Source organism: Ambystoma mexicanum, chromosome 2p (genome assembly GCF_040938575.1).
Source record: "Ambystoma mexicanum isolate Mex_15411 chromosome 2p, UKY_AmexF1_1, whole genome shotgun sequence".
In the NCBI taxonomy this organism is placed as follows: Eukaryota; Metazoa; Chordata; class Amphibia; order Caudata; family Ambystomatidae; genus Ambystoma; species Ambystoma mexicanum.
Genome location: NC_090923.1, coordinates 1,125,657,304 through 1,125,681,731, shown reverse-complemented (window position 1 = coordinate 1,125,681,731; position 24,428 = coordinate 1,125,657,304). Strand labels below are relative to the sequence as shown.

The following is a 24,428-nucleotide window of genomic DNA, read 5'->3' as shown; positions in this document are numbered from 1 at the left end:
GGAACACATCCTTGAGATCATACAAGGCCCAACCCTATTCAACATGGAAGGCGCGCTACTCCACAGCTACTACTGATGACCTTAATCTAAAGAAAAAAAAAGGCTTTTTAACAGAGGTCCACGGGCATTTTTTTTTTTTTTTTTTTTTTTTTTTTTTTTTTAAAGAGTACCCGAGAGCCAATTTAGTTCCCTTGGGGCTTATTTTTCGCAATGCACCTGCTCTCTTCCTTGATGATAAAATCTATATGCAAGGCTTCAGCAGAATAGCAACGAAATGTAGCAAGGACCTCATGGTGCTTACAATCACCACGGCTCAAAGGATACATCAACAGATCTCCATTGATAGTATACTATCTGTTTGCCATATATCTGACTAAACTTGCACCTGAATGAGTTGCAATTGAAAAGAATTGTTTACAGGCAGGACTCCTCCCCGTGTTCAGCTTTTGTTAGCCCATAGTCCTGTGCCTGTGCTGGGCTCTCCCTCCTGTTACGCCCTTTGTATTACACCAGACAAAGCGTTTCCACTTGCTGGAATAGCAATAGCGGGTGTTAGGTTTCCTAGCTTCCCTGAGAATGTCCATGCATCTGAGGGTCCCATTCTGTGAAGACGATGTCTTTGTACAGACGCCATTCGTATTCTAGGGGCAGTGGGAAATCTCTGCTGAGCACATCTGTGTTTGATAGCCCACATCCAAATGTTTTGGGACAGCTTGGATAGCCCTGGACAGTGTGTGCCCCCCTGCTTGTTTCGGTAATACATGGCTGTGGTGCTGTCCGTCAGGACCAGGACTGTCTTCCCCTGTAGTTGTGTTTGAAAGGCTTTCAGTGCTTTGACCACCACTAGCAGCTCTAACAGATTTATATAGTTGGATGCTACTTGTGGGCACCACACTCCATGCGCTGTCTACTGAAGCAGGTGAGGGCCCCACACCCTGTGAGATGCGTCTGCCGTGAGGGTGGCTTCTACTGCGGGGGTGGTGAAGGTTTTCCCCTTAAAGAGGTATTCCCTCGACCACCACTGCAGAGAGAACGAGGGCTGGCAAGACAACTACCAGATCTTCCCATTGTCAGCTGGCCTGACACCACTGGCTGTTGAGCCACTCTTGCATGGGATGCATGCGCAGCCGCACGTGGGAAACTAAGTAAATGCATGACGCCATCATACCTAGCAAGCGCATGGCCTTTCGTACTGTCACCTCCCGACTGGCTACATATTGAGGGATCTGAAAAAGCATGTTCTAAACCCTCTCGTTGGAGGGGGAAGACGAGGCCGTCCCTTGTCGGGATTAGAGCCCCCAGAAATAAGTTTTACTTGACTGGGGATTAGACTGGACTTCTCGTTGATAGAGAATCCCAGACTGTCCCAGACTGACCAGGTGGTCTACGGTCTTCTGGGTGTTCAAAAAGCATGTGTTGGAAGAGTCCCCTATTATGACCTAGTCGTCTAGGTAAGGGTAAAACTGGACGGCTAGTTTGCGCAGGTGTGCTGCCACTACTGCCAGGACCTTTGTAAACACTGTTGGTGCCGAGGCAATGCCAAAGGGGAGCACCTTGAATTGGTAATGCCGGTCCTCGATCATGAACCATAGATATTTCCTGTGCGCTGGAAACATTGAAATATGAAAGTATGCATCTTTCATGTCCAATGTTGCCATGTGGTCCCTCCGTTTCAACAGTGGGATCACTTCCTGTATCGTTAGCATACGAAACTTTAGGTTTTATAAATGGGTTCACTGGGCGCAGGTCTAGACCAGAGCGTATGGTGAGGTCCTTTTTGGGTACAAGGAAGTACACTGAATAAATACCCTCGTTTACCTGAAGAATAGGGACAGCTTCTATGGGGTCCTTTCCCAGAAGCGCTTCCAACTCTTGATTCAGGATCTGCAAATGGTCTGGCGAGAGGCGTCATGACCGTGGCAGTCTGAACTGTGGTGGTTTGGTGAATTCCACGCAGTACCCGTGGGCGACCGTCTTTATGACCCACTGGTCTTAAGTTATCCGCTCCCATGCCACGTGGAAAGATGTTAAATGCCCCCGACCGGGACATGGGAGGGTACCTGAATCTGTTGGCCATTTCTGACCAGAGGCTGTGGCTCCTCTGGGGTTAGGGCCTCTGCCTTTGCTGGGTTGTTGACCCCTAGGTGGTTAGTTGGCAGGGCTTCCGGATGTTTGTCCAGAGTTCATTCCTCAAGATGGCATTGAAAGCCATTTGATCTTCTACAGGCGAGGCCTGGCGGGCCGGAGTGGTGGGAGGGGAAACCAGGCATGGGACACCAGTGTCCTGATCTTGCGTAGGGAGCGTCCATGGCTCTGTCTCCATTTGCTGGGTTTCCTCCCAGTTGTCCATGGCATCCGCCTGGTCATCAGGGTAGTCTTGCAGGAAGGAAGGGTCTTCTTCCTCGTCATAGATGTCTTGGTAAGGGTCCATCTGGACCACATCTTCATGGTGGACAGAAGCTGAAGGTTGAGAGTCAAGATTTTCATGGAAAAGTGAAGCGAACACCAAAAGAGGGTCTTCACAAGGATGCTCTGAACGCGAGAATCCTTTCTAAACGGTCCATGCATCCTTTAAACTTTTCCCTGGTCCACTTAGATGAACCAGAAGGGGCAAAAGATGGAAAAAACTATTTTCCTCTTGTTGGCGTCGGAATTTGTCCCCAAGAGTGTCAGACAGAGGCTCCTGACTGTCCTAGTAGTTTTCGCAAGTACTGGGGCACCATGGCGTGTCTTTAGACATGTCCGCGGCACGCTCCATGCGTTTCGACGGTGTCTTAGGCGTCAGCCCAACCGCTGAAGTAATCCTTGCGATACTGTCCTCAATCTCCGCCGAAATTGGTAAGAGTCAACGGGTCAGCAGTAGATTTACCGTGGCATCAGAGGGCTTAAGCGGTAGATATTTCACCTGTGGAAATGCTAGGAGGCCTAGGAGTAGGTTTCGGGCCTACTGGGGCCTTAGGGTGCACCTGAGCGTTGGATGATTGCGCTTTGGCATGTAAACCCAATTTAGAGGTAGCGCCCTTATTTTTGGAGTGCCCAGTCGCAAGACGCTGCTGCGGATGCAAGGAAGGCTGGTGATCTACCAGATCAGAGGATTCCGTCGAAATTTTTGGCGGTCCTGTTGGCACTTCACCTTTTTCGACGGAACAGTCGAAATCGGTGATGGGGTTGTGTGCTTAGTGTGTGGGTTATAGTTACGCTCACCTGGTCTCCACAGGTGTGCCGATCTTAAGTGGTTTCACGTGCCCACTCTGAATTCCGCTTCCGTCACCAAGATGTGCCTAAAAGGTTAAATGAAATGTTACCCAACTGTAAGGTGGAAGGCCCACTCCCGCAGCCTTCTAATACACCTCGCTGCTATGCCTCACCTTAGTTTTATGAATGGCAGGCTCTCGTTCACACCGGCGTGCTGAGATAGTCTATATACGCTATTGTCCTGCGCGACTGACCTGCTGTTCTTTGCATTTTGCAGGCGCTGTAACTACGGGATGGATCGTGTGGTGAAGCCTTGCGGGACCGATAGGAAATGCTGAATTCAGGTGAGTAATGGCGCTGCGTAAGAATTAAATGTCCAATGCGGGCTTTTCGCAATGCGGCGACTCCGGAGCAGCAGGCGAATGATGGCGGCGGTTGAGTGATGGTACTTCGCCGGATCGCCGGAATGACCAGCTCTCAGGTAAATATTAACAGTGCGCAGAATAGCGATGTGGATTTCTTGGTCTGCGCGGCTAACCTGTTGTCTTCCTTTTCAGCTCAGCAGATGAAGACACTGAGGTTCAGGTTCTTCACCTTTCTCTTCCTTCCTTTGCAAGTAACTCAAGAAAAACTGGACAGGCGTAGCTGAAGACTGGCCTGACGGTAACAGACACGGTGAGCGTTACGCTGCAGGAGTGCAGAATAACGTGAAGCGTGTTCTGTACTGAGGGTGTGGTTTATATAGCCTTCAGAAAGTAGTCCCCAGGTAAAGTAGTCCAAGCAACCACACCCTAGAAAATAGTTCCCCAAGCAAGTAGTCCCTTCAGCCTGCCTCAGACTGGTCTACACGTGGTTCAATATTGGTGATCGAAGCATGAGCCTAGCGCCAACGGCGCCAGGACTGAGACCAGGAAGCCCCCTTGGGAGGGAGGGGGGGGGGGGTCCTTTGGGGCCTTAAAGGCCCCATGGATGCCGATGCCCTGGGCAGGTTGGTCTGCACCTGTTTGGGGGCATGAACCGTGACAGTTATGTACACCCTTGTTGCCCGGTGTTGCCCCCCAAGCGAGACTTTCGTCAGGCCTAGAGGGGCCGGCAGACCTAGAAGCGCCCGCCTCAAGGTCGATCCCATCTGACACAGATGTCTGGTCATCATCAGTGCCCCCGTCACAACATATGCGGGCCACCGCTTTACACAGCACTCAAGGGTCTTAGGCTGAAGGAGCTTATAAGCCACACACCGCTTCTTGTCGTGATCTAGGGGTAGACAAGAATTACACGTTGTGTGCTTGTCTTTCCACAGGTACCTGACCCTACACTTAGGGCAGAACCTAAATGGTGTCCTTTCCATAGCGAAAGGTATAGACAAAGATGACCAGACCTAGATGGCAAAGAGGGGGAAAGAGGAGAGACATAATGAAAGTTATGGCTACCCGACCCCACTCTCTCTACTGTGTAGGCTGGCCAGAGGGCCCACCCATGTGGATGGCTCACCCGCCGTATCTTAGGTGCCGAAATCCACTGCCGTTGAAACTTGTTAAGTCTTCACCAAAGTTGCTTGAATCGAAGTGACTTAACGAGAAATAACCGACAAAGTCGGTAATAAAGATAAATAATGTCTCTTATGACGAGCTCCGCTATAGGGTGACCAGTTATCTGGGCGGGGAAAATCAGTGAGTGACCTCGGCGCGTGAGGGGATTTTGGGTACACAAAACGTCACGATAGGTGTAGTGTTTCAGACATGCCTATGCCGAAATCCCCTTTCGGTCCCCTAAAGACAAGATGCAATTCTCCAGTTGGACCATATGCACAGCATGTGATTCTAAGCAGATTAACAAGCATCAGAAATGCCAGACCCCATGCTGGAGATGGAACAAGTTACTTAGCTGCAACTACTGTTCTCCAGCATGGGTATGGCATGGATTCACATGCAAACCCTCCCTTCTGCCCCTCTGCGGCTCTTCTTGGTCCTACTGCCACTTTACGTGCTACCAAATCTGAAGATGGCTGCCAGAGGAGGGGCTTAGGTAGAGGGCAGTATGACCCAGAGCTCACCAATTGGTTTCGTAAGATCCTATCACATGTGCCAGGCCGGAACACATCCTGGAATCTGAGCAGACTCCACCACGTGATAGCTAACACCAGCAGTTCTGAATCTGACTGTGGTGTCTTCACTTGCCGAGATCAAGGCATTCAACTCAGTGCGGTGGGACTTGCTATGCGCCACCCAGCAACATATCGAAGTTTGATCAGCCATTCATAAAAAAAAAAAATGGCCCAAACTGATACATACTATGCCTACAGCCAGAGTTATAACAGGGAAACCTCTTGGACGGGTGGGACCTGAGCAAGAGAACCAAAGAGTGGTGCCCGCTCTCCCCCATGTTATTCATCTTAGCTCTGCTGCCCCTTGCAGCTTTCCTCCAAGACAAATTCACTGATGCAGGTATACTATACTGGTGGGGGAACAGCACGCATGTGGTTTCGTTGTACGCAGACATGCTGCTTAATTTGAACAAACAGAGGTCAATTTGATGCACATACTTGGAAGTTCTGGACAGCTTTGCTAAGTTTGCTGGCATATCTATTAGCAGAGAGAAATTGGGATTGTTGCCCCTGGCGGGGCAAGCAGGGCTAGAGTGGAGGTGTCTGCCGAACTTAGAACTGCAGTGGGCCACAGATATTTTCTGTGGCATGGGAGTGAAGGCCCATCATGACCCAAGAAAGGAGCACAAAAAATATGCTTAGGGGAATCAAGAAGTTCATGGAATTCTGGCAAAGGCTGCCCTTGTCAACGATGGGCAGAGTGGCGCTGCTCAAGATGGTGGGGATGCAGCACCTATTGTACCACTTTGCGAATATACACTGACATCCTAAAGTACTAGTTCTGTGAGCTCGATTCCAAGATCAGGCAGGGGGTTTATTTGGGGAGGGAGGAGGTGCAGAATCTCATGGAGCACACCAATCGGGGACTATAAAGAGGTGGGGTGAGGGGCAAAATCGGGTGGGGTCAGAATGCTTCATTTTGAATCATGCTACCTGGCAGAGCAGTTGCACTTTGTCATTACATGGTTGGCGAATCAGGCCTTGCTAGACACCGGCTTACTGCTGGACGTGGTCAGGCCTTATTACTTGTGGGAATTCCTCTGGGCAAAGGACATTAGCTTGCACGGCAGGTCCAGGCTACTAGGGCTGGGTCGGAAGATTTGAAGACTCTGGCGGTTTTTGTGTGATTGAGATCCGTACTCCATCAACATATCCATGGCAGCAATCTGCCGAAGAAACCACTGGGATGTCTGTAGCTTCAGAATCTACTGGGAACCTGGAGGGCTAATCACCTTGGCGGATATGTTTAATGATCATAGGTTGACCAGTTTCCCTGAGCTGACCGAGGGGTAGGACTTCCAAAGTGGCCAGTTTCTCACCCATCTCAGAGTAATGAGGCCAGGTGGCCTGAAATCCGGGAGGCACGAGAGGGACCTGGTCCTGGACATTCTATATGACATATCAGAGGTAGGCCACGCTGTCTCTAGGCTTTGTGAAATGCTGCTAGACGCACTAAAAACTGACACTCAAGATGAGAGCCAAATGGGAGGAAGATGTTGGGAGGCAATTCACTGATGAGGAATGGGCCAACATGCTGGTGTACACGAAGAAGGGGTCCAGAAATCCCAGAGTTAAATTGACAGTTATATATCACGCACAGGGCATATATGACACTGCAGGCAATCTCCCAATTCCCAGGAGCAGAAAGTGCCCCAGATGTGCAGGCGATGAAGCTGGTATGTTGCATATGTTTGGGTCCTGTCCAGCGATTCAGGCCTTTTGGTACACAATGCTGGGAAGGCAGCAAACTGGGATTTCCATGTACGATTGGTCATATGAAGCATGCTGGAGAGACATGTTCCTGTGCAAACACGCCGAGGCCCATCTCACTAAGATACCAAGATGAAGTACCTCATATGCACACCGGAAAGTGCAGGATTGCGTTTATTTACTCATTTGTAGAGCGCAACAAATCCAGAGGCATCAAGATGCTAGTTAGAGAGCGCAATTTTGTGAAACACAATAGTACATAGAAATGACAAGCATTTAAAACCTTTGGTCCACTAATGATTCATGGTGCCGTGATTGGACTGGTAATGGGTTAGAAGTCTTGCGAGAGGAGCCACGTTGTGAGGCATTAATGGAAGGTCCAGAATGACCTGGATCTTAGTGGCAAGGCATTTGTTAGGCAGTTTGTATGCAGTACCCTTTGGGACCACTACACACAACTAGGACTACAGGTGTAAGTAAAACAACCTTTGGTAGAAGTCTGTACTACACAGTTTTGGTAGCGTTGCTGAGCAGCCAGGCTCATCTCAAGAGGGGATTGTGAGTTGTAAAGATGTTACACAGAAGTCTACAATCACAAGTATTCAAAAAGGCTCTTATACAAAGTTTCTTGGTAAAACACTGTCAGTTATAAAACATTCACTAGAAGGAGGCAATATATCTCAAACATACTTCAGTATGTTACACTATACGTTTGAGGCATTTAAACTACTTTGAAGGAGGAGCAAAATGGCAGAGTACATTGAAGTGGGAGCAAAACGGCATAGGTTAATAAAAAAGAAGATTCGTTGCTTTTATACACTGCAAATAGTTTGCGTTCACCAGAGGAGTCGATTCAATGGGCTAAAGTCTTGTATAGGAGAAGGCAGTTCTGAAAAACGGAAATATCTTTGACAAAGTTCTCAGAAGTAGTTTGTAAAAGAAAAATTCATATATTGGGTCACAAGCTGACTAGGCCTGCAAGTTGCCAACGTTTCAAGCACTTTCGCAGTGAGAGTTAAGTTCTCAGTCAGGTTTTCACAGTACCTTACAATGAAGAAAAAGATGCAGCTGAATACTTCTGTTCCTGCAGACCTCAATGTTCCTGAGCCTCAGTCGTGGGGACAAGAGGTAAGACGTTGGGGGACTCCTGCACTGCACTGGTTGAAAAGTTGGCACTGGCAAAACTTCACTTTCAGTAGCTGTAGTCAAGCACACAAACTGGTGTCCCTCCACCTGGTTATTCGTTTCCTGCAGCACTCTGGGGAAAATACAACCAGCTCCAAATATGGTAGCCAGGTGGCTTAGTGTCGAGTTGATTGGTCCAACCAACTCAAAAAGGGAGAAGTCGTCCTTGCAGGGCTTCTCTGTCGAGATGGTGATTCGGACCTGCAGCAGGGCTTCACCTGGCAAACCAATGGTCCTGGAGTTGCAGCAGCCGTCCTCTTCAAGCTAGTCTTCATTTCTTCCGTTCCAGTAGTCAACTCTGCCTTCCAAGCCAAGAGACTCGCCCTTTATTCAGTCCTCTCCCATTCATTAAAGCCTAGCTGCCACTCACCCAGCAGGGGAGGCGGGGGGGGGGGCTGTCCTTGCCGGACAGTCAGCCAGCCAATCACGCCAGAGTGCATTTGGGTCTCCTATGAGACTGAGCACATGGAGTTTCTGGCACCTACCGCACTTCCTGCCCCACCCTTGACACCCGGGCGCCAGAGGCGGTCTTCAGTCCTGAAGCCCGCCAAAGGGGTATGAACAAAGGGACCAAACCTGGTTTGCGCGCAGAGACAAACTCTAGAAGGACCTTTCCAAAAGGGAATGGCGAACAAAGACGACCACGACCGGTTTAAAGAAAGGGGGCTCAGGCAACATCTTGAAAAACCTGGCTCTCGCGATTACACGCTGCCGGTGTTCGAAGTTGGGAAAAATCATGGTAGTTAGTCGTAAAACCACTGCCACCAGCCATTTCGAGAGGAAAGGTTAGCATTTGACTGCTACATTAGTTTCTAGACATAGGGGAATACTTGGTAACCCCTCCAGCACTGTATTTTAAGACAGTGTGTGCTGCGTCTAAGAATTCGAAAAAGACTAGTAAAGTCAATTTCACTTTACTTTCTCTGGGAAACAGTAGTTTATCCCAGAGGAGGTATTTAAACCTTGGGGTAGCCTAAAATACTTCCTTTTGTCAGTGCACCGAGGGTGCTGTGTGACAAATGAAGATGCCGCCTAAGGAGTTGTCTAAAACTCCATAACCAAAGAAAACACAAGAGTAAAACACATTCAAAATACGAGAGTGGGATAAAAGGCTCACACACTCCGGGTAAAAAAAAATTTTTTTAAAAAAAATCCAGTCCTCAAAATCCAGCAAAGTTGCTGGGGTCTGTAAGGTGAAGGGAATTAGCACATTTATGAGAATTCTCCCAAACAGCATTCCAATGCTTTGTGGCCACTACCGGGAAGCTTCTGCCCCATGCTTTTTGAAGTTTGAATCTAGGGATGAGAGGAGGTGCGAGTGGAAGGCCCTGATAGGTCCATTAGATTGTGATTTCTTAAATGTCTTCAAAAGTATCTGGGGGCAGTGTTTGCCAGGCATTTGTGGGTTAATCGAGCATGTGCAGGTGATTGAATTAGCCCAGTGACCCTACTGGGCCTGTTATCTTTCAAATATTGTGGCCATTGGTTGTTTCCTCTCCGGCTCGCACCTTTGCAGTCCCGTTTCTTCCTTCTCCCCTGCCCGCCCTCTGCCCGCCTCCCAACCTGCACAGTCTCTTATTGGTAAGGTCATGACTCATTACACACCAGGGCAGCCCCTGCGGCTAAGGGCCCCAAGGCAAAGCAGCTCCAACAGAGACGACTCTACAAAGTGTCTGTAGGTGTCCGCAGAGGAAAGCCAATGAAGCCAGCAGCTAACAGACACCAACAAAAACCAAGTGCGCTTGGGTGGGTTGTAGAGCAATTACTCTACACCAGAAAGCCCCTGCCACTCTACCTTACCTTTCCATAACATCTAGACGGGATAACGAATGTTGCATGTGCTATACTTGATGAAAATATCAATGTTACATGCCGCACACTTAGACGGAACTTGGAGGTTAGCATGTGCCAAACCTAGATGGAATTGCGAATGGCAGCATGTGTCACACCGAGATGGAATTTATGATTGTCAACAGGTCACACACTTGGAGGGAATCATGACCATTAGCTTGTTTTGCATCTAAATAGAATTGTGCATGTTAGCATGTCCCAGCACGGCCCACACCGAGACAGAAATGTGAATGGTAGCACGTGCCTCAGAGATGAAATCGTGAACACTAGCTGGCGTCTCATCTCAGATAGGATCGTGAAGGTCAGCATATGTCACACTTTGATGGAATTCTGAATGTTAGCATGTGCCACACCGACGTAATCGTGAACATTAGCCGGCTTCGCATCTAGATGTAATCGTAAACACTAGCTGACGCTGCATCTAGATGGGTTAAAAATGTTAGCATGGGCCATACCTAGATAGAATTGTGACTTGGCATTTGCCCAATTAACCAATCCACTAACAGTTTCACCCCTCTGCATATACCTCTCAAACTCTAGCCAAACAACCACAAACCTATAACACAATTTGCACAAACTTCTCTACAACAACAAAACAAACAGACTCGCACAACAGCATGCGATGACTACTGACCGGAAAACACCCCAAGCCCAGCCAATGGAATTCCGGGTTGAGGCCGCTAACAGCACATCACTGCTCTCTTGCACTTTTCCAGCTTATTCCCACTAACTCACCCCCGCACCTCCCTTTTTCAGAGCCGCCAGGGGACCACTCGGTGGCGATAGTGCATGGTACAAATAGCCTTTAACATTAATATGAGAGTTTTGAACAGGATACAAATCACAAAGAGGCAGCCAGTGAACACTTCTTCTAGCTGATTTTTTGGGATATTCAATGCTGCTCTTAGTGCATCATTTTGTATGATCTGTAGTTTTATTTATGTTGCTGGTGGTGGTAGTTCCTGCGAAAAGAGCGTTACAATAGTAGAGACAATGAGCCCTCTTGCTATCGTAATGCAACTGTCCCTGGTAAGGAAGGGTCTATAGAGGTTGATACATTTGGTTGTGTAGGCTGCGGACGAGGCAATAGCATTTACATGTCTGGTTAATGAAATGAAGAAGTCCAGGTAGACCCCCCCTAGGGTTTTGAACTTCTCTGGACACTGGGATGGTGTTAGAGTCTATTATTAAGTTTAAGGGCGTTTGTGAGTCAATAAGGAGCAACTCTGTCTTGCCGTCGTTCAGGCATAAAGACTGTAGTGCCGTCCAGGCCTGGATGCTTTCATAGATTTTGCTCTGAGAGTGGGAGTAGTTGCCAGAGATGGGTGGCGTCATAGTTGCCAGAGCCAGAGCTGGGTGGTAGGATTTTATCTTCATTGTTAGAATAGGATATACTCAGGGTGTTGAGCAAGTCGAAGAGAGGCTTCATTAAAATACTATATAGTGTGGGTGAGAGAGGGGAAAAGACAGTCATTTTCGGTTGGCTAGAAAAGATGCTATCCAGGTTATAGCTTTAGCAGAGCAATGGGCTGCCAAGGAGAGGTGTAAGCAAAGGATTGTGTGATCAACCAAATCAAAAAGGCACCCGAGAAGTCGAGCAGGCGAGCATGTTTGCCATTGTCCTTCAGCTCGTCCATTTGGATTTTCAAGTATAGGAGTGCCGATTCCATTCCGTGATCTGGCCGGAACCCGGATTGGCACAGTCCAAGAAGATTATTGGCTTCAAGGTATTTTTGGATCTGTAAGTAAGCTGCTCCGTCTAGTATTCTTAGTAGGAATGGGACTGTCGTGATGGGGTGGTAGTTGGTGGGGATATTAGGCTTAAGTGTCGGCTTCTTGGGGAGAGGGAGGACCCAGGCGTCTTTTAGGTTGGCAGGCACGCTACTGGTGGAAAACTAGGTGTTAGAGAGAAGCAGTGAATGGTGCTAGCTCAGATGCAGTCTTTAATGACCGAGGCTAGCCAGACATCGCCTTAACATCTGGATGGCTTTAGGCTTTTAATAATTTACTTCTTAAATTTCAGAAACCGGGGTAAATTCAAACTGGTGGGTATGCAGTACTGGGGTGTGGTCTGGTGGAGCCTCAGTGGACCGTTTTTTTTTTGGCCAAGAAGTGATGAGATTTTGTGCAGTAGTATGTTGATGCACTAGGTAAGGTATTTTGAGACAGCTGGCTGGAGGGGGCAACTGGTGATTCAGGGTCCTGCAATATGGCAAAGAGCTCTCAGGTGCCACAGTTCGCTTTTTCGATTCTCTTGTTGCACGTAGTGCTTTTGGCTTGGAGTATGACCAGTTTATATATGTTTTGGACAGCGAAGAAGTCCTCAGGAGACCCCTGCATAGAGGCATGGTGGGTGTCCTGCAGAAATGGGCAGAAGCTGAAAAAGTGTGGCATTGCGCAGTATATAAGGGACGGAGGGAGGACCGTAATGAAGTAACGGCATTCGAATGCACTACTGCAGGCAAGGTTTACCCCCCCCCCCCCTCGAATGAAATGCTGCCTTGAAGACACGTACGTATGCCTTGTAGTATGAGCACGGACGGATGGCACGGGGTAGTCAGTGAGATAAGGTAAGCAGGGAGGGAGTGGGCACAGTGGGAAATGTGGTGGGAGGGGCGAGGCATGCACTGGTTTGGGTTGTATGTTGTTCACACGTTAGGTTCTTATGGATTGGTCATGTATATGCAGGTTCACAGGAACGTAGGTGGGACACTCTGGATGGGAACACTAATTGATGCGAGACACTCATCTGTGCTAGAAACGGATAACAAACTGGGAACGACACGATTGCTGATGCGATACAGCGCAGGATATACAACTTGCTGTAATATTTTAAATAAGGAATAAAAGAGAGACACCAAGAATGTTACGGTGGGTTTAAAAAGGTTTGAAAAAAATCCCTTCACCTGAAATATGAAAGTAGGACAGTCCATTTGAGACAAGTCACATTTCAAAACCCCACCTAGTAGCATCGCTGGAGGTTGACCTCCAGTTTTGAGCCACAATAGCAAGGCATTGTGGGTATGCAAATTAGCCCAAATGCAAACCTTTTTCTTCAGGAAATTGTCTTTGTCCAAGAGGGCAGTGCTACTTCATACATGGATTAATCAACCCAAAATAGACATTTGCAAGGCCCCTGGGATTGGGGCTTCTTCGACTCATGTTGAGAATGACAGCTCAAATTAGACGGGCTATTACGTAGTAGGAGGAGGAAAATGCTGCATTCCAAGTAGTAAGTCGCTCCCATTCTGGTGGGAATGTGTAACCACAGTTCAGGCTTCACAAAATACATTAGCATTGCAGAGTTCTTTAAGAGAATCAAGCACTGTTTTGTTGGCACTCTACACTGGTCAAGTGTCCTTTGTGAAACGGTTGTATGCACTAATTGCACTTTATGCAGCTGCCCACTAGATGGAAGCTGTGCAGCCGATAAATCCCAGTTACCTAATGGTCAATCTGTGGCAGTCTGCCGTTCAAGCATGCTAGTGAGGGCAGTCTGTGGGTGGGTTCTGGAGCTGCTCCAAGATGGATGTGTACTGAAAACTAAGGAGTCTGCCTAGGAGTGGTCACTAAGAGCTGCAAGTACTGGGTACAAAGGTGTCCACCATTCTGCCAAAATACTCCACATTACACCCGCAATGTACAGACTGCAATTTTCTCGATTACATTTTGGGCGGTGCAATACGGGCCTGCATGGAATTCATCAGGGCTTGCAAATATGCCTCATAGCTTTGATTGGTCAGGAAAACCATTTTCAAGGGGTTTAAAAGCTTGGACCCAAGAGCATGGCGTGTTTTGTACCCCCAAGCTCTGGTTTGGAGGAAGAGAAGCATTTTGGGGGTTTAGAAAAGAACATTGTTCGTAATGGTTGTTTAATGACCTTTGGATGGCAGGCAATGGATCTAAGAAGTTGGAACTCAGGATGTGGCCGTTTGTGTCCATGGAGGACAAAGGCTTGCTCACACAGCTGTCACCAGCACTCTAGGTGGCAACCGCCAGACCATGAGCGACACACAGCAATGGCAAGCTGACCTTCAATGGAAGCGCTGCACCATAAAGAAAATGTAATATCTGAGGCAAGGACAACACTACGTCAACACCTACTTCAGGCATATGGGCTCTTTGTACATTCCTGCTAGGATAGATCGTAAGGGAGGGTAAAACTGCACTAGATCATATGGTATCCCCGCCTGTTGCAGCCACAATGCACCCTGCTCCCTCCCCTAGAGGGGAAAACAAGTTGATATTTAAATTGTTGCCCGAGACTATAGCGAGCATGAACACAAACTACTCACAGGTCATTTATATTCATGAATGTCCCTGCTCCCCCATTTTACAATTATGGCTTGAGCCAAAAATAGGCCGGTCGCACCTTCTGCGCACCTCTGCCACTGCATTAGTGAGCATCTGCATTGTGGGGGTACAAGGGATTTTCTCCTTGAATCTTAACAGACCACTAGGGGGCGTGGAGCAAGATGGCCGCATGAGACCAGAGCTCTGCACCCCATCAGCGACAGTTAATACATTTCCACACCCAAATGCTCAACTGACAGTGCCCGAGTGGTGCAGGTGGAGAGGAGCATCTTGTGAGGACCCCAAGTGATTTTGCTGACCGAAGAGAGCAGCAGAAGCAGAGGGGGTGGCGGGAGACGTCCTGCGGTACTGTGCCTACTGTTGCATGGCCGATGCCACCGGATCATCCAAGGACAGGCAGCAAGTCAGTCTGGTGAGGCCAGGTGACACCTGCAGTAGGGGAGACGTGCTTCCAGACGGCTGTGAAGCCATGCATTACTTACCGTGAAAGCATTTGATGGTTTTATCTGCTTAGATTCACATGCTGTGCATAGTCCGACATCCAGTGGTCACTGCAGAGTATGGTATTTTGTTTTTTGTAGTGGAAAAGGGGACGTCGACATAGGCGTGTCAGTAATGCTATCCCTATAGTGACGTGTAGTGTACCCAAAATCCCTCACGCGTCGAGGTCCCTCTGTATTTTTTCTGCCATGAGGGAGCCTTATCTTACATGAGCGAGTACAGAAAAGAGAAAAATTAAGACGTCTATGTTCCTTCCATCCGAGCGGGGAGGAAGGGTAGGCGCATGTGAATCTAAGCAGATACAACCATCAGAAATATTTTTACGGTAAGTAATGCATGTCTTCAATCTGCTTAGATTAACAAGCTGTGCATAGACTAGCGGGCAGTACCTGGAGTTGGATTGTGAAAAGAACAGTAGATAAAAGATGTCTTAATACTGCTTGTCCCACCTGGGAATCAGATTTAGAATGGGCATCTAGATAATAGTGTTTTGTAAAGGTGTGTACAGAACTCCAGGTTGCCGCTTTGCAAACGGACTCGAGGGGAACATTTGCAATGAATGCCCCAGTGCCTCGAGTAGAATGTGCTCTTGGCTTGAAGGGCAGTTCTCTCTTAGCAAGAGAGAACCAGTGATGCATTGGACAATCCATCTAGATATAGTGGATTTAGAAACTGCATCTCCTCTTCCTGCCGCCACCGAGACAAAGAACCGATTAGTTTTTCTCAGTGGTTAAGTTCTTTCCATATAAAACATGACCGCTCTACGCACATCAAGTGTGCAGGCTTTTTTCCTCCCAAGTTTGATGGGTTTTGAAAGAACGTTGGTAATTCTATAGACTGGTTGACATGGAATTTTGAAATGAACTTCGGTGCAAACCTAGGGTGCGTGCGTAGAACTTCCTTATCTTTGTGAACTGTTACAAAGGGATCTAGTATAGAGAGCGCTTGTAATTCACTTACTCTCCTAATGGAGGTGATAGCCATTAGGAAAGCAGATTTAAGAGTAAGATTCTTAAGGGTTGCTTTGTGCATGGGTTCGAAGGGGGAGCCCATTAGCCTGGTTACTACAACATTCAGGTCCCATTCGGGAGCTGAGTTAGATATAGGAGGGTGAATTCTCTTCACTCCCTCCATGGAGGCTTTAATAACTGGAACTTTCCACCACACCACCTTCTGTTGAGATGTAGTATATGCGGAGAGTGCAGCTAGGTGAACATTAATAAGGTTAAAGACTAATCCTGAGTCTAACAAGTGAGTCAGATATAGAACAATCTGTGTGGGAGAACAGTCAACAGGGTTGATGTTCTTAGCCCTACACCAGATGACGAACCGTTTCCACTTGCTAGAGTAGCAGTAACGAGCGTTCGGTTTCCTTGCCGCTCTGAGAATGTCCATGCATCTCTGTGGGAGCTGAAAATGTCCAAGTTCTATGACCTCAGGAGCCAGGCTGCCAAGTTCAGGGCCTGTGGGCATGAGTGCAGCATGTTGTACGGGCAGGGTAGTTTCACCGGAGGAGACAGTGACATCTCCATCAGATGAGCGATCCAGGGTTGCCGGGCCCACATGGGGGCCACCAGTATCATGGTAACTGGTTCGAGGTGCATCTTGTGCACTATCTTGATAAGGGGAGTCAGGGGGGGGGGCATGGTTTGGGGCGGGTGTGTTTGAGCGTAGACAAATTTCCCTGACCATGTTATCCAGAGACCGTTCCCTTGGAGCGGTTCTGGGGGTACCTGGAGGCGTAATCTTGGCATCGGGTGTTCTCCAGAGTTGCGAACAGGTCGATTTCTGCTAAGCCCCATTCTGCAAAAACATTGGAGACTGTCTTCGTGTAGTCACCATACGTACTCTGCGGGCAGAGGGAAATCTCTGCTGAGTTCGTCTGCCAGAAGATTGCGTTCCCCTGGCAGATGTTGAGATAACAGGAACATGTGTCCGAGATCCCACTTCCAGATGTTCTGGGACAGCTTGGAGAGTCCTGGAGAGCGAGTGCCCCCTGGCTTGTTCAGGTAGTACATGGCTGTGGTGCTGTCTGCGAGGACCAGCACTGTTTTCTCTTGTAGGTGTGTCTGGAAAGCCTTCAGTGCTTTGAAGACCGCTAGCAGTTACAGCAAGTTTATCTGTTTGGACGCCACACTTGGGAGTCCAAACTCCGTGTGCAGTCTGATGGGATAGGTGAGGGCCCCCCCCCCCATCCTGTGAGGGATGCGTCTGTGGTTAGAGTGGCTTCCACTGCGGGGTTGGTGAATGGTTTCCCTAACACAAGGTTTTCCTTCGACCACCATCGCAGCGAGAGAACCAAGGACTGCTAGACCACCACTAGATCGTCCCATTGTCTGCTGGCCTGACACCACTGGCTGTTGGGCCACTCTGCATTGGGCGCAGGCGCTTGAGGTACCAAATAAACGCATAACGCCATCATTCCTAGCAACCGCATGGTCATGCGTACCGTCACCTCCCGACCAGCTACATATTGAGGGATCTGAAAGAGCATGTTTTGGACCCCCTCGGAGGGGAAGACGAGGCCGTCCTTTGTTTGAATTAGAGCCCCTAGGAATTGCTTGACCTGGCTGGGGTCTAGACTGGACTTCTTTTCGATGGAGAAGCCCAGGTGGAACAAAAAGGTCTACAGTCTTTTGGGTATTTGAGAAGCATGTTTCGTACGAATCCCCTTTTATGAGCCAATCGTCGAGGTAAGGGTAGACCGGAATGGACAACCTGCGCAGGTGGGCCGCTGCCAGTACCTTTGTGAATACCCTTGGCGCTGAAGCTATGCCGAAGGGTTGCACCTTGAACTGATAATGTTTGCCTTCCATCATGAACCTGAGGTATTTTCTGTGCGCTGGCAACATTGAAATATGAAAGTATGCATCTTTCATGTCCAGTGTGGTCATGTAATCCCCGTATGAGCAGGGGAATTACTTCCTGCAAAGTCACCATACGAAATTTGAGGTTTTACAAATTTGTTTGCTTGGCGAAGATCTAGTAAAGGGCGCATGGTTAAATCCTTTTTGGGTACAAGGAAGTAAACTGACTAAATACCCTTCATTACCTGCGATAGAGGCATGACCTCTATTGCTCCTTTTTCTAGTAGCAGTTCCACTTTTTGAAGAAGGATGACAAGGTGCTCCGGGAGTCTTCCCCTTGGGGGTCTGAATGTAGGGGACCGACTGAATTCGATGCAGTAACCGCAGGCTTTAGTTGACAATACCCAGCGCTCTGTGGCAATTCCCCCCCCCATGCTTGTAGAAATGATGTTAACCGACCCCCAACCGGAGATGCATCGGAGGGGACCCGAACCTTTGGGTCATTAGGTGTTGGCAGCTGGGGAGCCTCTGCGAGTGGGGCCCCCCACCTCTTCCTTTGGCACGACGTTGTCCTCTGAGCATATTGTCCACTGGTTCCCCGAGTGGAGTATTGTTGGTGGTTGTGCCGTTGGCCACAAAACAAAAAAATAAAAATAAAAAAAAAAACCTGTTGCCGTACCCTCGCTTGTTAGGAGGTCTTGTGATCTGAAGTCTTTAGGGTTTCAAATTTCTTCTTAAATGTCTTCAGTCCATCGTCCACCGCCTTACCAAACAGGCAAGAGTCCTCGATCTGTTTTTTGATGAGGGACGCCTGGGTGTCTGGCTTAAAACCAGAGTTCCTGAGCCAAACATGATGCTTGAGAAGTACCCCCTGGACTAGTGACCGGCCAGCCGCCTCCGCAGAAGCAAGTGCATTTTTAACAATGCTTTGGTTAACCCGCGTACCTTCCGTTAGAATGGCTAACAAACGGATTCGTAAGGGCTCAGGCGCTTCTTCCAGTCGTTCGCGCAATTTTCCCCCATTGGGCATTAGCGGAGCTTGCCAGCAAAGCATCGTTATTGGCAATCCACGTGCAGAAAGCTGCGGAGGATGTAATCCCCCCCCCCCCCCCCCAAGGAATACAGCTTTTTTCCCTCCTTGTCTGGCAGTGCTTCACTAGCAGATAGCGGAACCCCCCCCTGCCCTCTTCCTTGGGGTTGTTACTACCAAGGAATCAGGTATAGAGTGACCGCTAATATAAAAAGGATCCGACGGTGAGGGGCTAAAAAGCTCCTCAATTCTTGGGTTGACCCCTCTAACCAATGCAGGTGTGGATAAAGATAGAACGGGACATCTCTTGATTGAGGCAAGAAGGGGAATGGCCTGACTATTAGGTGGTTTCTCCTTAATTATCTTTTCCACAAGAGTAATCTCCCGTGTCAATTTCAAACTATGCTGCTGCTCTTCGTAGCAGTGCATTGAAAGTAAGCTGGTCATCTACAGGTGACGGGTTTCCGACCGGTGTGGTTTGAGAAGGACAGATCCAAAACGTCAGGGTCTGTTGACGCCCCTGGAGACTGCCATGGCTGTGATCCACCTATGTCTGGGTCTTCTTCAAAGCCACTTCCACCCATGTCTGGGTATTCTTCAACGCCCTCTACAGGGTCTTGTAAATCTTCAGTATTGAGGAACTCTTCATCTTCGTGAAAATGTGGCTCCTCTTCAGTGAGGTCATATGATTCCATATCCTCTTGAAGTGGGTTGAAGAGTCTCGGATATTTGGCCCTAGGGTCTTGATAAAGTATCTCTCTAGGCCTTTTGGGTGTGATGTGTTCAGGGGTGGACACAAACCTACCTAGTTTGTCCATACATGATTGGAATCTTTCCAAAGTCCACCGGGAACTCCCTGAACGGTCTAGTGGCGGAAGGTGTCCGGTCAAAGTTTCAAATCAAAAGGGTCAAATGCCTTTTGATCGAAACCAAAAGGATCGAAAATAAAAAGGGTCAAATTTTTATTTATTTATATATTTGTTTGGTATGTGAAAAGGTTTTTTAAACGTGAAAACAGGGGGTTTGGGGGACCCCCTCTACCACCCCCCAAAAATAAAAGGCCCCTTTTTTCGGTTCTTTTGGTGTCGAAAAAAAAATGCATTCAAGCCTTTTGTTTTCAAACCTTTAACCTAGAACCGTGGCAGAAAGGTGTGCTCCTCTGCCTCTATGCGTCAAGATCGTGGATGTTATACCCCCTTCGCCCTCCGAGAAACCTTCTCGTGGGCCGGACACTGGGAATGTGAGGGGAGGTTCCGGCGTCTCTGGCCCTGTGAGAGGGTGCTGGCGACTCTTTCGCCGTTCGTCTGTGAGGGTCAGTGGAGACTATACGAGCCAAGCTTTCGACGACTAGTTTGTCCGTCGAGGGTTGGTCATGAGCGGTTTTCGGCGGTGCCGGAACCTTTTCGCCGACAGTCGCTCTCTTACAAGGCATTTCGTCTGACGTTTTGGTGATAGCGCCCTTAGTTGCGGAGAGGGCTGGCGACCCTTATGGTCGGCAGAGGCTGCCGATGGATTCGGTGTCTCCGTTGGCGCTGGGGCCTTTTTCAACTTAGTCGATAAAGGGCCGTGGGTTGTGTGTTTCATTTTTACTTCATGTGCGTCAGTGTCGCCGGGATGTACATCGCCTTAAGTAGGGCGTGAACCAAACTTTTCGGGACGGGGACAGACGCTGAAGAGCGGGAGCACACTTTAGAGGGGTCGATACGGAGGTAGCGTTATATCACTGCCCCCCTCGTCACATTCGGCGGCAGCGGCGGGTGAAGAATCAGCCATCGACAAAGCGTAGGCTGCCCACCTCTTGACCCTGCGATCCTTTAAAGTTTAAAGACGAAGGAGTTTACAGGCTGCACAGCCTGCCTCATTGTGGTCGAGGGGTAAGCAGTGGTTACACCGCTTATGCTCATCTTTCCAAGTGAATTTGCCGTTATGAGGGCAAAATCTAAAAGGAGTCCTCCCCATAGCGGAGGATGCAATAACAAGTGATAAAGAGCCTGAAGGAAAGTGGGGGTGGGGGGGGGGGGGAGAAAGGCATTCTAATAGGAAACAGAAATGTCCCAACAACCCCGAGACTCCCTGTGTAGGCCAGCGAGGCCAGGCCACGTGTTCGGCAGCACCGATAGGATCGCCTCTGTCGAAACAACCGCTGAAGATCTCCACAGGGAAGTTGCTTAGGCGTTGAGGGCTGGAGGCGTTTGGATTTAACGATAACTGACAAAAAACGACCAAGGGTCGAATAAATGGTAATGGCAATGTCTCTTACGAGCTCCGTATAAGGCGACCAGTATTCTGGGTGGAAGAAATCAATCTGAGGGACCTCAATGCGTGAGGGATTTTGGGTACACTACACGTCACTATAGGGATAGTATTACAGACAAGCCTATGTTGACGTCCCCTTTTCGACTACGAAAAACAAAATGCAATTCTCCGCAGTGACCAGTGGATGTCGGACTATGCACAGCATGTGATTCTAAGCAGATTAACAAACATCAGAACAGTAGTTTCAGCTGCAGAACCAGAGTGCGGTGCAAAGAGCACCAGGAAAGGGTTTGCGGCTCCACGAGCACCAGCAGAAGGAGTGGGAGATCCACCCATCAAGGCGATGGTAGATAGAGGGCGCCTGAGGGGAATGGGGACACCTCGAGTGGAGGCACTCCTCCCCACAAGTGGAGTGATTGGCAGGCTGCATGCGTGCTGGGCAGCCCAAGGTGAGCAGGGTGCTGTGCTGGGGACTCTTCTGTTGGACAGGGAGAGGCAGACTGCAACCCTGCTAACAGAAGGGTGCATTGCCAGCTCGGGTCATCCAGAGAGGGACGGTAAACTCTGTCCCGCCAGGGGGTGAAGCCCTGGGAAGGAGCTTGATTACGACAGAAAGCCAAGGTCAGATTCCAGGGGCATGCCAGACCAAAGTCTGCCTGGCTCTCCGTCGTAATGAAGCTCCTTGCCAGAGCTTCACCCCTGCCAATCACTCCCTGGCGGCACTGCGTTTACCATAGGGCCCGGCGGTGGTTGCAGAGACTAGCCTGTAGACTCTGGGTGTAAGCAGCAGGGGTCCGGCAGCCAGCACTTTTAAGGAGTTAGAGATTTACCATACCCTTGTGTGGGCAGTGGATGGTGTGATAACAGCAGAGCCTCAGCAGTGTGCAATTAAGGAATGGGGGCCCCTGCATGATGAGAGCAGACAAGTGATTGTGCACACCCGCAGTGCAAGAAAGGTAGACCACGGGAGGACGGCGTACCACCTGTGCGAAGCATCGGCAGCCCCGAGGGCACACTGCAGGTGGTAATAAGAATACGGTGGGAGTTGGAGCACGACGAGTAACCACATGGCTAGGCCTTGGCTGCGTGGCATAGGCACATCCGGGAAAGAGTACTCAACTCTCAAAGAGTGAAGTACAGGGAGGAGGATACAGACTGCGGTGGTCTTGGTGGCAGGTGCCTGGGGAATATGTTCAAACAATCCTACTTGAGCTCAAGGCATTTAGGGCAGAAGTGCAAAGAGGGTGGCGGCCCAAGAGCACAATCAGTGGGCGGCGGACATTACGAATGTGAACCTAGAGGCGCGGATTAAAGAGCATGAAATTAGGGAAAGGGAGGAGTGTTGCAAACTGGATGTGGAAAACAAAGGAAAGTCTCTGGGGTCTCCTGTGCATGGAGGAGAACTGGACTGGAAAGGGGAATATTTTAGGACCTGTCCACATATACACAGGAGCAGGAGGAGGAAATGTAGGCCCCTAATTAAATGGCTCCAAGAAGGGATACTATCAATGGAGCCACTTCACCCTCTCATTTGAATATAACAGAACGTAATGAGCTTAAACAGGGGGATGTGGCAGCCCAGTTTCTGGCAGAGCTGTAGAAGGACGGAATGAGCCAGGAGCGAGATGGAGAGCGCAAGTTGCGGGAGCGTTTCAATAATGTCTCTCGCCCAGCAAAAGGGATGTAGGAAGGACACTGCCACCAGGAAATCGAAGCTCCAATCGAAAGCCCCAGGTTGAAGGGGCTCTCAAGTGGATGGTTGTTTAGCTCATGTTTGGGGGTGGAAAGGTTTTTACTGCTTTATCCAAGAGGGAAGGCGGTCCGTTACCATAGGGAAGCTCTTGAGGTGGGGAAATTACTAGTTGAAAGACTGCTATGCTAAATGTGTAGGGGCGGAACACCCCCCCCCCCCCTCAACAAGAAATCCCTCACGGACATGTTCTGCAAAATCCTATGTTGTTTGGGTTGTTCTTACAAGAACCCCACTATAGGTAGGGGAGGGAACGTGCTCTGAAGGGGGCTGGTATTGGGCTAATGTACTGGGCATAGCACAAAACTAGTAAGGAGGGTGTGGGGATTATTCGATCGTGCTCTATGCAACTGAGAGGTCCAGATGAGGAGATTTGGGGGCCGGTTTGTAGCAGTGAAGAGGCTTTTAGAGGGGAGGCTGATCACATTGGCGTCCCAACACGCTGCCAAGGTGAACCGATTTGATGATCTTCAGCGGGTGTTTGATATTGGAGGAATGGAGTTATGGTGAGAGTTGGAGGGGACTTTAACAGGACTGCGAACCTAGCAGTTGATTCGGGGGTGAGGAACAATGACAAAATAAAGGAGCTAGAACACAAGGACTTTGCAGTAACTCTGGGATCACTTTTGAACTGTTGCCTGGAGGTCCAGCTTTCCCTAGGTGGGAGGCTACACCTTTTTACCCCCACACCAAACATACTAGGACTGACCTGCTAGTAAATAGCTCCCCTCAATTTCAAACTCTGAAATGCAGTTCCACGTGGAGAAGAAGAGTATCGAAAAGGCACACTACCATTACAGGTACTGTTTCTTCATACGTCGCCATGTTCTTTTAATACAAAAAGAAATTATGGCATCAAGTACATGGGGTCGAGTTAATTGTTCTTGGGTCAAGTAGATATTACAAGTATTGCCCCAACTGATGAATCAGCGATCTGTCATCATCTAGATAGCCTCCCAATAAAACCTATGTGTATTGTTAATTTTAATGTGTTCCAACTGAGGACAGTGTTCGAAATTGAGGGGAGCTGGGAGCCACTTATCTCCCGCTTGTGGCGTAGAAGAGCCTGGTAAGCTTGACACGAACAAACACCATGAGCTAATTTTGGCTCCCCTGGCTAATTTATGCATAACAAACACCTATGTGAATTTAACTTTGCGCATTTGGGACAATCTATAACATTAGGACACTTTTTATGCTTTAAAATAAGAGTCATGAATAATGGAGAGTTATATTTTTGCATCATGTGTGGAAGTTCGTTTTGCAGAACACTGTGCTAATTCCTTGTCCTGTTGCCGTGGTAGCACCTAGTCACTGGTTAATGCTGGCTACTCAGGGGCTGCTTTTAGCTCCTGCTTACCCAATCTTAATTTCGATCCATGGTGGAGAGCATTTAATTAATGCATCATCTAAGGTTTAATTTCCCAACTGTAGGATGAGAAAATTTGGTCAAACAAATCTTTAGTATTATCATTTTAAATATTTGTTTTTTTGACCGGATAACTCCAGTCACACAACGCCAATTTGTATTTTAATAAAATAGGAATTGCCCAACATGTCCCAAGAGAAACGGTTTATTCTAACGCAAATGCCCTATTCCTGCTGCAGGATAATGGCATGCATCCCTTATACCTTGTCTGGGGAATATTTTCAAACCTTTATCTAGTGCTGGACAAGTGGAAAACTCACTTTCACCATTTGAAGGCATTGATGCACCCTCTCAGT

General features: G+C 48.6%; 1 protein-coding gene across 1 annotated transcript in view; it reads right to left on the bottom strand.

Moving 5' to 3' along the window:
• LOC138567191 (calmodulin-1-like) overlaps positions 1-24,428 on the bottom strand; it is a 91,078-nt gene that overhangs the window by 12,296 nt on the left and 54,354 nt on the right. The window lies entirely within an intron of this gene.